Below are 17,891 nucleotides of genomic sequence, written 5' to 3' on the forward strand. Positions count from 1 at the left end.
TTAGGCTTGCTCTAAGTAATGAGGGAAGTAATGAAGCAAAAGTAATACCAAACAAAATGAACAACACAACTGAAGACCAGAAGATGTGACAGTGTTTAGAGAAGTATACAACTGAAAAGTGACCAAATTTTCTTAAAATATAGCCATGAAAGTTAACTGACCCATTATTTGACATTACCAGCAAAAATGTTCATCAATAAAACACTGTTTTTCAGGTAAGGACAGTAAATTGCGCAAAATTTTGATGCAAGTTAACACAAAGTATCAAAATGACTTCACAATAATGGTAAGACTTTGCCAGAGAGTATTTATGTAAAACAAAATTCTGAAAAGACAATAATTATGGTTTTGCTGAATTCAAAGAAATGCTGCCTCTCTTCTCTGGATGTGCCTCAGATGCTGCTGTCTGCACATTTCATTCAAGACCACATTACACATGCGATGACACAAGGACCCAAATTAGAATAGTGAACGCTAGAATCAACATCTTATAGGCCACCCTGGCAGAATTACACGTTCAGCACTCTTCTTCTGGTCCTTCAATTTTCACTAGCAAATACACATTAGTTGGCAACAGGTTCCCATATCTGCCTCTGCCCAGGTTGGAAGTGAAAAAGGTGTAGTGCTGTGAAGAAAAGGGTGTAGGAAATCAAAGGGTCCCAAGGAAAAGAGAGTCATGCAGACAGGGGAGGCACCTGAGAAAAAGAAGTCCCGCCCCAATTCTATTTCTACTCCACAGAAGCATTCCACAGTACATTCCCCCCATCCCAGTGTTGCCTAAGAGTCTCACCTCCAAAGACCAGAATAACCATGCATTGTTTGCGATAAGAGGGTAAGATACGGTCTTTTCTCATATATAGGACGCTCCCCTGTATAAGACTAATTTTGAGGCCCAAAATTTGAATGAAAAGGTATTACATCAAGTTTTTTCTTTTACAGAGACAGAGAGAGAGTGTCAGAGAGAGGGATAGATAAGGACAGACAGACAGGAACGGAGAGAGATGAGAAGCATCGATCATTAGTTTTTTGTTGTGACACCTTAGTTGTTCATTGATTGCTTTCTCATATGTGCCCCGAGTAACCCCTTGCTTGAGCCAGCGACCTTGGATCCAAGCTGGTGAGCTTTGCTCAAACCAGATGAGCCTGCACTCAAGCTGGAGACCTCGGGGTCTCAAACCTGGGTCCGACGCTCTATCCACTGCGCCACCGCCTGGTCAGGCAACATAAAGTTATTAAACTCAAGTTTTATTAATCATAAAATTCATACAACTCCTCATCACTGTCAGAACTCCCATCCATTAGCTTGTCCTCATCTGTGTCTCATGACGAATCACTGTCTTCATATATTGCCTCATCCTCAGTTCCATATATGGCACTTTTGCAAACTGAGCCACTTTTAACTTGAATACAGCACTGTATGAAAATCTTTTCTGAGCAATTTCTGGGCAGAGCATGGCAAAATATAACCCACTGTAATATATCGGTAACAAGTGCGAAACAAAGAGTTTTACAAAGACAACAAGCATGAAAAAGTGGGAAATGCAAGTAAAAAAATCTACAACTACTGTATAATTAAGACACACCCAGATTTTAGACCCCAAATTTTTCGGGTAAAGGTGCATCTTATACATGGGGAAATACAGTATGGTTCATGGAGTTTCGAGGTGAAATCCAAAATACTTTGAACATAAAAACAGTGTTATTTGGGTGGTGACATTCTACAGCAGAGCTGTCTAAAACCTTTCAGCAATGATGTAAATGTCCTCTTTCTGCACTGTCCAAATACAGTTGCCACTAGCCATATGTAGCTAATGAGATTTAAAATATAGCCAATGCAAGTGAAGAACTGAATATTTTATTTAATTTTATTTTATATAAATTTAAATAGCCATAGATGGGCTAGTGGCCATAGTGCTGAACAGAGTAGTAAATGTCAGGCATATGGTAGACAAATACTTTGTGACCCAACCTTAAAGGTCATTAACATGCATTACATGAGAAATAACATCTTCCACAAAAACACCAATTTATTAGCTTTAATAAAACAATTTATCACTAAGTAGGGACTACCAAAGAATCAAAAGAACAAATATCGTATATATTATATATGTGGCATCCTGGATGAGCTCTTGGAACAGAAAAAAGGACATCAGGAAAAACTAAGGAAATCTGAATAAAGTATGGACTTTAGTTAATAATAATGTGTCAATATTGGTTCATTAATTATAACAAATATACTAAAGTAATATTAGATGTTAATAATAGAAGAAGCTGGGTATGATGTATATGGAAACTGCTATCTTTTAAATTCTTTTTCAAATCAAAAAATGTTCTAAAATAACTTTTTTTAAAAAATCTATGTTAAAACTATGTTCAGTAAAGATGCCAAAACAGTTTTACTTTTACCTCAATGAGAACACATGTAGCGGCCCTGGCCGGTTGGCTCAGTGGTAGAGAGTTGGTCTGGCGTGCAGGAGTCCCGGGTTCGATTCCTGGCTGGGGCACACAGGAGAAGCGCCCATCTGCTTCTCCACCCCTCCCCCTCTCCTTCCTCTCTGTCTCTCTCTTCCCCTCCCGCAGCCGAGGATCCACTGGAGCAAAGTTGGCCCGGGCGCTGAGGATGGCTCTGTGGCCTCTGCCTCAGGCGCTAGAATGGCTCTGGTCGCAACAGAGCAACACCCCAGATGGGCAGAGCATCGCCCCCTGGTGGGCATGCCGGGTGGATCCCGGTCGGGCACATGCAGGAGTCTGTCTGACTGCCTTCCCGTTTCCAACTTCAGAAAAATACAAAAGGAGGAAAAAAAAGAAGAAAAAAAAAAAGAGAGAGAACACGTGTAGCAGTACTTCTATCCTGTTCTACCCTCCCCATGCACAGAATACTGAATTCTGGGGCTTCCTTACTTGTACTTGATAAACAATATTAATTGAGTACCCGATTTCCCTATGTATAAGACACATCATTTTCTCGAAAAAATGAGGTCTATAAACTGAGTGCATCTTATACAGTGGTTGTAGAAGAGTGGGATTTCAAATGTCATAGATGGATCTGAGGATGAGGCAATATATGAAGACAGTGATTCTTCATGAGACACAGATGAAGACAAACTAATAGATGAGTTATGACAGTGATGAGGAGTTGTATGAATTTTATGAATAAAACTTGAGTTCAATAACTTTATGTAATACTTTTTAATTCAAATTTCGGGCCCCAATTTTAAGGTGCGTCTTATACATGGGGAAATATGGTAAAGACCATCAGGTCTAATGAAGAGAAAATCTTGACCTTTATTTACTTGAGCAATTTTCTCTCAAAGGCTTCAGGAAAAGATATTCCATTTTCCACTTTCTTGAACACTGACTTTTAAACTTTAGAAACTAACACCTAAAGAGCAGGTTTCAGGTGTATACCACTCTGGACATATACATATTTGTTAAATATAGTTCATATTTTGATGATGGACAAAGTAAAAGGCTTAATCCTTTCTGCTTCTGAAGTCAAGTCACTAAAACTGATGTTAAGTGCATGCTACCTTCAATTCATGAAATGTTCTTGTTAAAAGAAGCCCCACATAAGCACACTACTGAATATTTTGTACATAAAAATGTGTAACTGAAACCTACTGGGTGGGAGGGGAGGGAGATAGAGGACGGTATGGGGGGATAAACGGACTCTGATGGACAGAGATGGAACTTGGGGTGGTGAACACACAATACAGTGTACAGATGATGTTGTATAACTGTGCACCTGAAACCTATATAATTTTGTTAACCAGTGTCACCTCAATAAAGCCAATAAAAAGAAAAAAGGGAAAAAACCATTTCCACAAAATATTTCTTTAAAGGGGGTAGTGGTGTCAGGGACACAAAGTTTGAAATGTAAAAGAAGTGTCATCATTATTTTGAAGCTCTTGCAAATACCATGCTATTATCAATATGGCTCACTTTTTTAACTGCCAAATGCACTGAAAGGTACCCTTCCAAGTTTAAGTGCTCTAGGACAACAACAACTCTACAGAGCTGATAATAAGCATTTATACATAATCTCGGAAAACTCTTCAATACTCAGGTCTAAGTGTGTTTCAGTCAGAGCACCCAGTGCATACCTCTAACAAAGCTCTTAAAACAGTGTACTACTGCCTGGCCAGGCGGTGGCGCAGTGGATAGAGTGTCAGTCTGGGATGCAAAGGACCCAGGTTCAAGACCCCGAGGTTGCCAGCTTGAGCACGGGCTCATCTGGCTTGAGCAAAAAGCTCACCAGCTTGGACCCAAGGTCGCTGGCTCGAGCAAGGGGTTACTCGGTCTGCTGAAGGCCCATGGTCATGGCACATATGAGAAAGCAATCAATGAACAACTAAGGGGTCACAACAAAAAACTAATGAGTGATGCTTCTCATCTTGCTCCGTTCCTGTCTGTCCGTATCTATCCCTCTCTCTGACTCTCGCTGTCCCTGTAAAAATAAAAAATTAAAAAAATTTAAAAAAAAACCCAAAAAACAAAAAACAGTGTATTACTAAATATTAGTGTACCCTGAACCCTTGCATTAAGCACAGTACCTTTCACCTAGGAGATACTCAATAACTTATTGCTATAATTCACCAAGATACTAGATAAGCAGTCTTTAAGAATTCATCCAGGCCCTGGCCGGTTGGCTCAGTGGTAGAGTGTCGGCCTGGCGTACAGAAGTCTCAGGTTCGATTCCCGGCCAGGGCACACAGGAGAAGCGCCCATCTGCTTCTCCACCCCTCCCCCTCTCCTTCCTCTCTGTCTCTCTCTTCCCCTCCCGCAGCCAAGGCTCCATTGGAGCAAAGATAGCCCAGGCGCTGGGGATGGCTCTGTGGCCTCTGCCTCAAGCGCTAGAGTGGCTCTGGTCACGACAGAGCGATGCCCTGGATGGGCAGAGCATCGCCCCCTGGTGGGCAGAGCGTCGCCCCCTGGTGGGCGTGCCAGGTGGATCCCAGTCGGGCGCATGCAGGAGTCTGTCTGACTGTCTCTCCCCGTTTCCAGCTTCAGAAAAAAAAAAAAGAAAAGAATTCATCCAGTTCAATGCCCTGTGCTTGCCTGGTCAAGGCACACATGGGAAGCAAATACTATTGCTTCCTGTTTCTCCCTCCTTTTTCTCTCTCCCCTCTGTCTCTTTCTTTTCCTTGAAAATCAATAAATTAGCCCTGGCCGAATGGCTCAGTGGTAAGAGCGTCGGCCTGGCGTGCGGAAGTCCCGGGTTCGATTCCCAGCCAGGGCACACAGGAGAGGCGCCTATCTGCTTCTCCACCCCTCCCCCTCTCCTTCCACTCTGTCTCTCTCTTCCCCTCCCACAGCCGAGGCTCCATTGGAGCAAAGATGGCCCGGGCGTTGGGGATGTCTGACTGTCTCTCTCAGTTTCTAGCTTCAGAAAAAAAAACAACAACAAAAAAAAACCCAAACCCTGCCCTGCCTGGATAGCTCAGCTGGTTGGAGCACTGTCCAGAAGCATAGAAGTTACTGCTTTGAATGCCCAGTCAGGGCACATACAGGAATAGAAATTCCTGTCTCTCTCTGGTATCACCCTTTCTCCCTCTAAAATATGGTAAATAAAATAAGCATTAAAACCCAAACCCAGGCCCTGGCCGGTTGGCTCAGCGGTGGAGCGTCGGCCTGGCGTGCGGGGACCCGGGTTCGATCCCTGGCCAGGGCACATAGGAGAAGCGCCCATTTGCTTCTCCACCCCCCCCTCCTTCCTCTCTGTTCCCCTCCCGCAGCCAAGGCTCCATTGGAGCAAGGATGGCCCGGGCGCTGGGGATGGCTCCTTGGCCTCTGCCCCAGGCACTAGAGTGGCTCTGGTCGCAGCAGAGCGACACTCCGGAGGGGCAGAGCATCTCCCCCTGGTGGGGAGAACATCGCCCCTGGTGGGCGTGCCGGGTGGATCCCGGTCGGGCGCATGCGGGAGTCTGTCTGACTGTCTCTCCCCGTTTCCAGCTTCAGAAAAATAAAAAAAAATAAATAAAAAAACCAAACCCAAAAGCAGGTAACACAAGAATAACCTTCCATCATGTTACTTGAGAACCTGTAGATGAAAAGCACACCTTTTAGTCAGGTTTGTAATATTTAATAGGAAAGGAGTTAGGTGAGAGGAGGGGAAGATAGTGAGGCAGACTCCCACATGTGCCTGGACCAGGATCCACACCAGGGAACCCGGTCTGGGGTTAATAGCTCTTATCTGCCTCAGCGCCTGAGGCAGATACTCAGACCAACTGAGCTATCCTCAGCTCCAGGAGCCATGCTCAAACCAAATGAGCCACTGGCTGTGGGAGGGGAAGAGGAAGAAAAGGGAGAGAGGAAGGGTGGGAGAAGCAGATGGTTGCTTTCTCCTGTGTGCCCTGATGGGAACAAACCCAGGATGTCCCTATGCCGGGGTTACACTCTATACACTGAGCCACCGGCCAGGGCCACCTTTTACATTTTTTAACAATGAATGAGACATATATTTGTTTTACTTAATTTCAGAAAAGTTATGTGGGTAACAGGAGGGAGTATGGCCTAACTTCTTTCTTTTACACTTTTCTATTAAATAATTATAATAAACGTTTAAAAAGAGTAAAATGACATCTGATTTATTCATTTTAGAGAGGAGAGAAGGAGAGGGAGAGAGAGCGATGGAGAGAGAGAGAGTGAGAGAGAGAGAAGCAGGAAGCATCAATTCCCATATGTGCAGACAAGTGCAGGGCTTTGAACCGGCGACCTTTACTGTTCCAGGTTGATGCTTTATCCACTGCGCAACCACAGGTCAGGCAAGACATTTTATTTTTTTAATGCACAATAGGTAACTAAAACCTACTAATAACTTCAAATCTTTATTCCTGCCTCTTAATCTTATTTTTCAAAGCCAAACATTTTAAAGTCCATAAGTAATAAAACGGAAGCTTTACTAGAATTAAACATGGACACAAGACAAGAAAGAAGAAATGGATAATTAAATCTCTGAAAAACTGCTACTTGGCTGCATTAGTTTTTTTTTTTGGTTTTTTTTTTTAATTTACTGAGAGGTTGGGAAGCAGAGACAGACTCTCACATGCACCCCAAACTGGGATCCACCTGGCATGCCCACTAGGGGGCAATGCTCTGCCCATCTGGGGCCCTAACAGAGCAGTTAGAGCCATTTTATAGCACCTGAGGCAGAGACCATGGAGCCATCCTCAGCGCCTGGGGCCAACTTGCTCCAATGGAGCCTTGGCTGCGGGAGAGGAGGAGAAGTGAGAAGGAAAAGCAGATGGGTACTTCTCCTATGTCCCGACTGGGAATCGAACCTGGGACATCTACATGCTGGGCTGACACTGATGCTCTAGCATTGAGCCAACCAGCCAGGGCTGCATTATTAATTTTCATCCAGTTTGGAAACTGACCTCGATCAAAACTAAATGTATAAGAAAGCACGTGCCTGACTAGGCGGTGGCACAGTGGATAGAGCGTCGGACTGGGATGCGGAAGACCCAGGTTCGAGACCCCGAGGTCACCAGCTTGAGCGCGGGGCTCATTTGGTTTGAGCAAAAAGCCCACCAGCTTGAACCCAAGGTCACTGGCTCCAGCAAGGGGTTACTCGGTCTGCTGAAGGCCCGCGGTCAAGGCACATATGAGAAAGCAATCAATGAACAACTAAGGTGTTGCAAGGTGCAATGAAAAACTAATGATTGATGCTTCTCATCTCTCTCCGTTCCTGTCTGTCTGGCCCTGTCTATCCCTCTCTCTGGCTCACTCTCTGTCTCTGTAAGAAATAAATAAATAAATTAAATTAAATAAAAAAAAAAAAAAGAAAGCACGTAACATTACTTCCAGATCTAGTGCAGGGAAGAGATGCTAGATATGATTAGATATCTGGGCAGCAAGATCAGTTTTAGGGCCAATCTGTTTGTTCATAAGGAAAAGCCTTGAGCATGTTTCTAGTTTACTGTCATATATTATACATTTTACTTAAAGCCTATGTAATAGCTCTACACAATGTAAAGGATGCTGGTGCCTCCTGCACTAGGAAATCTTTTTTTTTTTTTTGGAAGAGACAGAGAGTCAGAGAGAGAGACAGTGACAGACAGGAACAGAGAGAGATGAGAAACATCAATTCTTCATTGCAGCTTTCTTTGTGGCTCCTTAGTCATTCATTGATTGATTTCTCATATGTGCCTTGACTGGGGGGCTACAACAGACTGAGTGACCCCTTGCTCAAGCCAGCGACCTTGGGCTCAAGCTGGTGAGCCTTGCTCAAACCAGATGAGCCCGTGCTCAAGCTGGCGACCTAAGGGTCTCAAACCTGGGACCTCCACATCCCAGTCTGACAATCTATCTACTGCGCTACCGCCTGGTCAGGATTAATATAAAACTAAATTGTTCCATGAAGCTGTACAGTGATTTTTTTCCTTGTAAGAAACCTAAATAGGCCTTAAACTTTTTGTTAATTTATAAGCTGGCACCTGGAAAACTACTGTAATGCTTTTGTTTGTTTGTTTTTATTGCTCCTGATTACAAAACTACTATATGCTTGTAAAAACATCCATTATAGAAATGTATGCTGTAGAAAGTGAAAGTTCGCCATAACCCCAACATCCAGAGAAAATCGTCACCAAAATGAGTTTTCTTTTTTCTTTATTTTGCAATACATGTCAAACGAGGATGTTTCAGTAAGTCACTCTACCTTTTTCTTAAAAGCTCTCACCAGACCCCTTGTCTCTAAAACTTTAACATTTGCAGCATCAACTAAACAACGCCTGGTTTGTCTGTCTTCCCACCTTTTCCAAACACAAGTAAGGATGGAGGGTCTCCCTCTAGAAGGGATTCATTTACCCAAAAAGGTATAACTGAATTAAAACTACATCTATAAATACAAACCAAATTTCTCAGCTATCAAAATTAGTTAATGTAACTTGACACAGCTATATAAGCAAATTAATCACTTGAAAGAATAGCATAAAGTAAAATGTGCCTCAGAAAAACGATGTGCTGTTATCAAGTTTCTTAGATGTCAAGTAAAGAGATTTGATCATTTCACAAATTAGGTTACACAGTCCTATAAAACACGGTCAAACTGTGAAATAATGTTCAATGTTAAAGTTGATTAGAGAATGAAGCAAAATTAGTTGTGCTATCATTATGTTTTCTGACTATGGTTTATGGACCATTATCATTTTTTAAAAAGTTTTTTTATTGATTAATTTTAGGTGGGGTGGGGAGAGAGACAGGGAGTGAGATACATTCATATGTGCCTTGACCAGGCAAATTCAGGGTTTCGAAACAGCGATCTCAACATTCCAGGTCAACTCTATGCACTATATGTACCACAACAGTCAGGCTGCACCATTATCATTTAACTTGATCTCAAGTAGGTAATCTGTTCAGTGCTTTTGGATAGTAAAGCAACATATACATCAAAAACCTCCTTTGAGATTATGAACTAAAGCATTAATAGAAACAAGCTAACCTGATCACGCAGTGGCGCAGTGGATAAGGCATTAGACTGGGATGCAGAAGACCCAGGTTCGAAAACCCGAGGTCACTGGATTGAGCCCAAAGGTCACTGGCTAGAGCAAGGGGTCACTCGCTCTGCTGTAGCCCCCAGGCACATATGAGAAAGCAATCAATGAACTTGTAAAGTGCCTCAACAAAGAATTGATGCTTCTCATCTCTTTTTCTGTCTGTCCCTCTCTGTCCCTCTGTCTCTCCCTGTCTCTGTCAAAAAAAACAACAGGCCCTGGCCGGTTGTCTCAGCGGTAGAGCATCGGCCTGGCGTGCAGGGGACCCGGGTTCGATTCCCGGCCAGGACACATAGGAGAAGCGCCCATCTGCTTCTCCACACCCCCCCCTCCTTCCTCTCTGTCTCTCTCTTCCTCTCCAGCAGCCAAGGCTCCATTGGAGCAAAGATGGCCCGGGCGCTGGGGATGGCTCCTTGGCCTCTGCCCCAGGCGCTAGAGTGGCTCTGGTCGCAGCAGAGTGACAGAGGGGCAGAGCATTGCCCCCTGGTGGGCAGAGCGTCGCCCCTGGTGGGCGTGCCGGGTGGATCCCAGTCAGGCGCATGCGGGAGTCTGTCTGACTGTCTCTCCCCGTTTCCAGCTTCAGAAAAAATACAAAAAAAATGGCCTGACCTGTGGTGGCACAGTGGATAAAGCGTCGACCTGGAAATGCTGAGGTCGCCGGTTCAAAACCCTGGGCTTGCCTGGTCAAGGCACATATGGGAGTTGATGCTTCCTGCTCCTTCCCCCTTCTCTCTCTATCTCTCTCTTCTCTCTCCCTCTCTCTCTCCTTTCTAAAATGAATAAATAAAATAAAAAGTAAAATTTAAAAAAAAGTTTAAAAAAATAAAATAAAATACAAAAAAAACAACAACAAACAAACAAAAAAACAAGCTAAATATCCAGCAACAGGGAACTAATTAAGTCAATAATAGATCAACTTTAAAAATATTTTAAAATATTGCCTGACCAGGCAGTGGCGCAGTGGATAGAGTGTTGTACTGGGATGTGGAAGGACCCAGGTTCGAGACCCCGAGGTCGCCAGCTTGAGTGCAGGCTCATCTGGCTTGAGCAAAAAGCTCACCAGCTTTGACCCAGGGTCGCTGGCTCCAGCAAGGGGTTACTCAGTCTGTTGAAGGCCCGCGGTCAAGGCACATATGAGAAAGCAATCAATGAAAAACTAAGGAGTCGCAACGCGCAACGAAAAACTAATGATTGATGCTTCTCATCTCTCTGTTCCTGTCTGTCTATCCCTTTCTCTGACTCTCTCTGTCTCTGTAAAAAAAAAAAAAAAAAAAAATTAAAATATTAAATCACTAGAAATAATTAGTAAAACTAAGATGGAAAATGGTAACGTATGTTATATTTTAAGTCCACTATAAATACAGCATTATAAAAATGTGTGTATAATGATAAAGCCTAGATGAGATTTGAAATAGAAAAAATATTGGATTGAAAGGCTTATACAGAATTCCAAATTTGCTGGGATTTTTTTCTATTAGTGTATGTTAAAGCAATTTTAAATGTTAAAATAAAATGGGCCCTGGCCGTTTGGCTCAGTGGTAGAGCATTGGCCTGGCATACAGAAGTCCCGGGTTCGATTCCCAGCCAGGGCACACAGGATAAGCGCCCATCTGCTTCTCCACCCCTCCCCCTCTCCTTCCTCTCTGTCTCTCTCTTCCCCTCCCGCAGCCGAGGCTCCACTGGAGCAAAGATGGCCCAGGCGCTGGGGATGGCTCCTCGGCCTCTGCCCCAGACGCTAGAGTGACTCTGGTCGCAACAGAGCATCGTCCCCTGGTGGGCGTGCCGGGTGGATCCGGGTGGGGTGCATGCAGGAGTCTGTCCGACTGTCTCTCCCCGTTTCCGGCTTCAGAAAAATACAGGGGGAAAAAAAAGGGGGGGGGGCCCTGACTGGTTGGCTCAGTGGATACAACATCAGCCTGGTATATGAACATCATGGGTTCGATTCCCGGTCAGGGCACACAAGAGAAGCAACCATCTGCTTCTCTTCCCCTCCCTCTCCCCCTTCTATCCCTCTTCCCCTCCCACAGCCAGTGGCTCAAAGGTCTAGAGCAGTGGTAGTCAACCTGGTCCCTACCGCCCACTAGTGGGCGTTCCAGCTTTCATGGTGGATGGTAGCGGAGCAACCAAAGTATAAATAAAAGGATAGATTTAACTATAGTAAGTTGTTTTATAAAGATTTATTCTGCCATACTTAGCGAAAATCCGACATAAAGTACTTGGTAAGTAATTATTATTATATGCTTTAACTTGCTGTAACTCTGCTTTATAAATTTTATAAAGTTAAGTTACTTCCCTACTTTATAAATCACCATTACTGTGGAACCGGTGGGTGGTTAGAAAATTTTAATACTAACAAAATTAGGCGGTAGGTATGAAAAGGCTGACTACCCCTGGGTTAGAGCATCAGCCTCAGACAGGGCTTGCTGGGTGGATCCTAGTTTCCTGGGTCAGGGAGCATGCGGGAGTCTATTTCCCCTCCTCTCACTTAAAAAAAAATACATAAACAAACAAACAAACATTAACCACTTATTTAAATACAACTTTATTGTTTTAATAAAACTGATAAATTAAAGTTATACAAGAGTACCCTCCCCCCAAAAGAGTAAAAATAAACTGAAATCCAGCCTCCTGGAGATATCTTTTAGAGGACCATTCAGAAAAAAGTCTATGTATTTAATAAGCAAACAGAAATAGACAGCAATTTTCTCTAAGTGGGCTTTCTCTCTAGTTTTACCTCTGAGTATGAAAAGGCCCTACAGGGTAGTAGTTAAGAAGATGGAATCTGGACTCAAAGTGGCCAGGATCTGAATCCTAACATCTGAACCTGGGCAAGTTAGCCTAAACCTTAAGTTCCTGATCAGTAAAATGGGGATAATAGTATCGCTAGTTGAGAATAACTATTTTTTAAATATAAAATCTTGACCTTAACTAGTATTTTTCATTTTGGGTGACTAATTAGTGAGGTGAACAGAAGTGATATGTTTAATAGAGTTTTACAAAAATCTCTTAAAATGTCAGGTCCTTGGAGATCCACTGGGATATTATAAAGATCTGCCCAGTTCTCAGATGGGAACTGGTAAGCCTGGGTATTTTTTTTTTAATTTTTAATTATTTATTGATTTTAGAGAGATATCTGTCACCACAGGATTACTGTGAGGATTAAAAGGGAATGCAAGTGAGCCCTGGCCAGTTGGCTCAGCGGTAGAGCGTCGGCCTAGCGTGCGGAGGACCCGGGTTCGATTCCCGGCCAGGGCACACAGGAGAAGCGCCCATTTGCTTCTCCACCCCTCGCCGCACTTTCCTCTCTGTCTCTCTCTTCCCGTCCCGCAGCCAAGGCTCCATTGGAGCAAAGATGGCCCGGGCGCTGGGGATGGCTCTGTGGCCTCTGCCCCAGGCGCTAGAGTGGCTCTGGTCGCAATATGGCGACGCCCAGGATGGGCAGAGCATCGCCCCCTGGTGGGCAGAGCGTCGCCCCATGGTGGGCGTGCCGGGTGGATCCCGGTCGGGCGCATGCGGGAGTCTGTCTGACTGTCTCTCCCCGTTTCCAGCTTCAGAAAAATGAAGAAAAAAAAAAAAGGGAATGCAAGTGAAATACTTAGTTTAGTGCAAGGATGCACCAAGGATTCAATATACTAGCTACATGGTTACTTTTTTTTCTGAAGCTGGAAACAGGGAGAGACAGTCAGACAGACTCCCACATGCGCCTGACCGGGATCCACCCGGCACGCCCACCAGGGGGCGATGCTCTGTTGCGACCAGAGCCACTCTAGCGCCTGAGGCAGAGGCCACAGAGCCATCCCCAGCGCCCAGGCTATCTTTGCTCCAATGGAGCCTTAGCTGCAGGAGGGGAAGAGAGAGACAGAGAGGAAGGAGAGAGGGAGGGGTGGAGAAGCAGATGGGCGCCTCTCCTGTATTCCCTGGCCGGGAATCGAACCCGGGACTTCTGCACGCCAGGCCGACGCTCTACCACTGAGCCAACTGGCCAGGGCTACATGGTTACTTTTTTAAAGATGGTCCATTTAACACTTCTCTGTTCAAGTGTAGATATTAATTGTATTGATATAAACTTACATCAATATTAATACCTTCACAGTATTTTATTCTAAAATACTATATAATTCGTTAAGTAGTCACCTACTGATTGGCTGCTTAAGGTATTTTTTTTTCCCTAATATGGTTATAGACTCGAAGATGCCCTTTATACACACTTTATCATCTTTAAAATGCACCTACCAAATTATCTTATTTTATAATTTAATTAAAAATTTTTCTTCTCCTGCATCCACTGATAGACCTTGAACAATCTGATGTTCTTTTGGTTTGCACAAGGATGCGAAAGAAAGAATCCCTGCGCTTTCTGTCTGTCTTCATGGCAGCCCAGATTGAATAGGGGACTACATCTGCAGCAAAAAAAAAAAAATTTCTTCTCTAGGTGGCACATACACATAATCCTATGTCTATTTTGTGTGTGTGTGTGTGTGTATGTGTGTTTGTGTGTGTCAGAGACAGAGAGAGGGACAGATAGGGACAGATAGAGAGGAAGGGAGAGAGATGAGAAGCATCAATTCTTCGTTGTGGCACCTTAGTTGTTCATTGATTGCTTTCTCATATGTGCCTTGACCGGGGGGCTACAGCAGACCAAATGACCCCTTGCTCAAGCCAGCGACCTTGGGCTCAAGCTGATGAGCCATGCTCAAACCAGATGAGCCCGCACTCAAGCTGGCGACCTCAGGGTTTCGAACCTGGGTCCTCCACATCCCAGTCCGATGCTCTATCTACTGCGCCACCTCCTGGTTAGGCCCTATGTCTAAATTTTTTTAAATGTGAGAATATTTTTAGGATTGTTAAAAGTGGAATTGCTGGGTCATTTTATATTCTGGTATATATCAACAAGCCGCCATTCAGAAAGACTTTATTGGTACAAATATCCACTGGCAGGTGAAAATACTTATTTCTCCACCACGTGGCCAACAGAGGGTAGGAGTTAATGTTTATCATCTTTGCTAATGACATGCAAAATGATCTTGTTTTTTCATTTCTTTCATCACTGAAGTTAATTTACTTTAGATAGGTTGTCCAATAAGGCCCTTAGTAGAAGCTGTTGCTTTGCCTGGCAGTTGAGCAAAGTAGGACAGCAGATACCTTACATTTCCATGTTACTCATCCTGACAGTTACCATACTGTTGAGGGAGTATGCAGCCAGACCTGACCTCAAACCCCAACTCTACCACTTACTAGATGTGTGAACCAGAACAGGTTACCTAACTTCTGAGCCTGTTTCTGCAGCCATAACATGGGACTAATAACACCAACCTTTTAATGTCCCAATTTGAAATAATGAATAATTTCATGGCATCTAGTAAATGTTCCATAAATGGTGGCTGTTCATAAATGACTTCAACTATCATGGCTCACAGAGGTGAAACCTGAAAAATCCCAAAGGAACACTGCATTTCCTAACTCATTTCTTCCTCTCAACAGGGATGACTGATCTTTAGCCAGTCTCCCAAAAGGAGTCTTGTATAGGAACTGAAAGTTCATTCATTCTTACTACCTACCGGTATTTGGAAACAGTCCATCCAGGAGAATAAATGAATACAATGAAAGGTAAACAAATTACCTGCTATAAGAGAACTCAAACAGTTCTCATTCTCAAAAAAGGAAATGCAATATTCTGGGTTTAGTCAACAAGAGTGATAAGAATTCTTATCAACAGGCAAAGAAATGCTTCTATAAAGCATATTGACACTGGGACTTCAAAATAGTGAAAAATAATAATAATAAACTGTCCTAACCACTCATTATTTTTAGGCTTGATAATTTAAACATCTGAAATAGACTTGTGTTCCAAAATCCAGCTGTTGTGAAAACTGTAATCAATCAAATCCTATTTCTCAGAAGCATCCTTAATGGGCATTCTTTTCTCAGTTACACAGATTTATTCAAATGTTCTCAGCTGACAGGCAAAAATCCCATAGCTTTTCCTTTCAGCCTCTCTCAAACCACCACTGTTCTTCATTCCTAGTCTCCAGCATCTATGCAGGAACTTATCTAGGTGGTGGCACAGCGGACAGAGTGTCAACCTGGGATGCTGAGGTCCCAGGTTCAAAATGCCAAGGTCGCTACTTAAGCACAGGCTCATCTGGCTTGAGTACAAGCTCACCACCAGCTTGAGCACAGGAGCAGGGGTCCCGTTCACTGTCCCTCAGACCATTGGAGGGCCGGACTATAAAAAAACTATGAACAAATTCCTAAGCACACTGCACATATCTTATTTTAAAGTAAAAAAACAAAACAGGAACAAATACAATATTTAAAATAAAGAACAGGTAAATTTAAATCAACAAACTGACCAGTATTTCAATGGGAACTATGGGCCCGCTTTTGGCTAATGAGATGGTCAGTGTCTGGTTCCATATTTGTCAATGCTAGCCGTAACAAGTGATATGACGCACTTCCGGAGCCCAGACGCGTGCGTCCCGCATCGCTGCGCTTTGTGGCGCCACCACATACAGCACACAGGATGCATCCTGTGCTCTCTCACTGACCACCAATGAAAGAGGTGCCCCTTCCGGAAGTGCGGCAGGGGCCGGATAAATGGCTTTAGGGGGCCGCATGTGGCCCGCGGGCCGTAGTTTGGGGACCCCTGGGTTAGAGCATGGGATCATCAACAAGATCCCGTGGTTAGCTGCTGGCTTGAGCCCAAAGGTCGCTGGCTTAAAGCCCAAGGTTGCTGGCTTGAGCAAGGGGTCACTGGCTCAGGTGGAAGCCCCTACTGTCTCCATCAAGGCTATCAATGAGAAGCTATCAATGAACAATTAAAGTGCCACAACCATGAGTTGATGTTTCTCATCTCTCTCCCTTCCCACCTCAAAAACAAAGAAAAACAAAGAAAGAAACAAACAAACAAACAAAACCTGGTTATTGAAACCTTCCAGGCTGGGACTCCAGTCTTATCTCCGTGCTACCCATTATACACACAGAACACTTTCGTTATCAGCTAAAAACCTTGAGAGGCTTCTTAAGGACAAGATCAAACTCTTCTTGAGTTTTTCTTATTTGACTCCAATTCTACTTTATTTTCCACTCTGTCACTCAGTCTAAAACCTTATTCTATCATTCCTATCTCAAACACAAGTACAGTCCTCCCCCACCCCACCCTTTTCTTCACCTAGTCCTGTCCTAGTTACCTCACAAGGTCCAGTTCAAGTGCCCCTTCTCCCTCACAGGTTACACTGACACCAGCTCTTACCAATCCCATCCTTTCCCAGTCACTCTGGCAGTTACAGAGTGTAACACAACTTTGGCATTCCATTAAATATCAGTTCACTGCTAAGTACTAAGTTTGTGATCTTGCAGAGATCATTTAACCCAGTGGTAGTCAACCTGGTCCCTACCGCCCACTAGTGGGCGTTCCAGCTTTCATGGTGGATGGTAGCGGAGCAACCAAAGTATAAATAAAAGGATAGATTTAACTATAGTAAGTTGTTTTATAAAGATTTATTCTGCCAAACTTAGCGAAAATTTGACATAAAGTATTTGGTAAGTAATTATTATTATATGCTTTAACTTGCTGTAACTCTGCTTTATAAATTTTATAAAGTAGTTACTTCCCTACTTTATAAATCACCATTACTGTGTAACTGGTGGGTGGTTAGTATAAAAAGGTTGACTACCCCTAGAACCTCTACAGGCCACCATTTCTTTATCTGTAAAATATATATTAAGTCTGAATAGATTTTAAAAGATCTTTTCCCGTTCTAAAAATCCTCTAATTTTACATACTGCCATGCTCTGCTTCAAATATTAATCTGACTTTATTTGACTTCAGAGTACCTGAAGGGAGAAAGTACATCTTCTATTTCTTCCCCAACTCTCAAAACAATTTATCCCAGTACCTGGCTGGTTAGCTCAGTGGCAGAGCATCGGCCTGGCGTGCGGGAATCCCGGGTTCAATTCCCAGCCACGGCACACAGGGGAAGCGCCCATCTGCTTCTCCACCCCTCCCCCTCTCCTTCCTCTCTTTCTCTCTCTTCCCCTCCCATAGCCAAGGCTCCAATGTAGCAAAGTTTGCCCGGGCGCTGAGGATGACTCTATGGCCTCTGCCTCAGGCGCTAGAATGGCTCTGACTGAGGCAGAGCAATGCCCCAGATGGGCAGAGCATCGCCCCCTGGTGGGCGTGCCGGGTGGATCCCGGTCGGGCGCATGCGGGAGTCTGTCTGACTGCCTCCCCATTTCCATCTTCAGAAAAAAATACAAAAAAACAAAAACAAAAAAACAATTTATCCCAGGATGTGGCTCAAAAAGATGTTCAGTAAATGTGACAGTGAAACAAGGTCATGAGCACTGAGAAGATTTCAAAGATCCAAGTGTGAAACCAAGATCTAGTTCTAAAGCAGC

At 43.8% G+C, this 17,891-nt stretch overlaps 1 protein-coding gene and 1 non-coding gene across 2 annotated transcripts in view; one reads left to right on the forward strand and one right to left on the reverse strand.

Annotated features, from left to right (window-relative positions):
- The window catches only part of GRB2 (growth factor receptor bound protein 2), a 95,751-nt gene that overhangs the window by 61,785 nt on the left and 16,075 nt on the right, over nt 1-17,891 (reverse strand). The window lies entirely within an intron of this gene.
- LOC136404684 (small nucleolar RNA SNORA31) lies at nt 13,768-13,893 on the forward strand. The gene has a single exon (XR_010751397.1). It is a non-coding gene; the product is annotated as a small nucleolar RNA SNORA31 (small nucleolar RNA).

The sequence above is a fragment of the Saccopteryx leptura genome, chromosome 4 (assembly GCF_036850995.1).
Source record: "Saccopteryx leptura isolate mSacLep1 chromosome 4, mSacLep1_pri_phased_curated, whole genome shotgun sequence".
Taxonomy (NCBI): domain Eukaryota; kingdom Metazoa; phylum Chordata; class Mammalia; order Chiroptera; family Emballonuridae; genus Saccopteryx; species Saccopteryx leptura.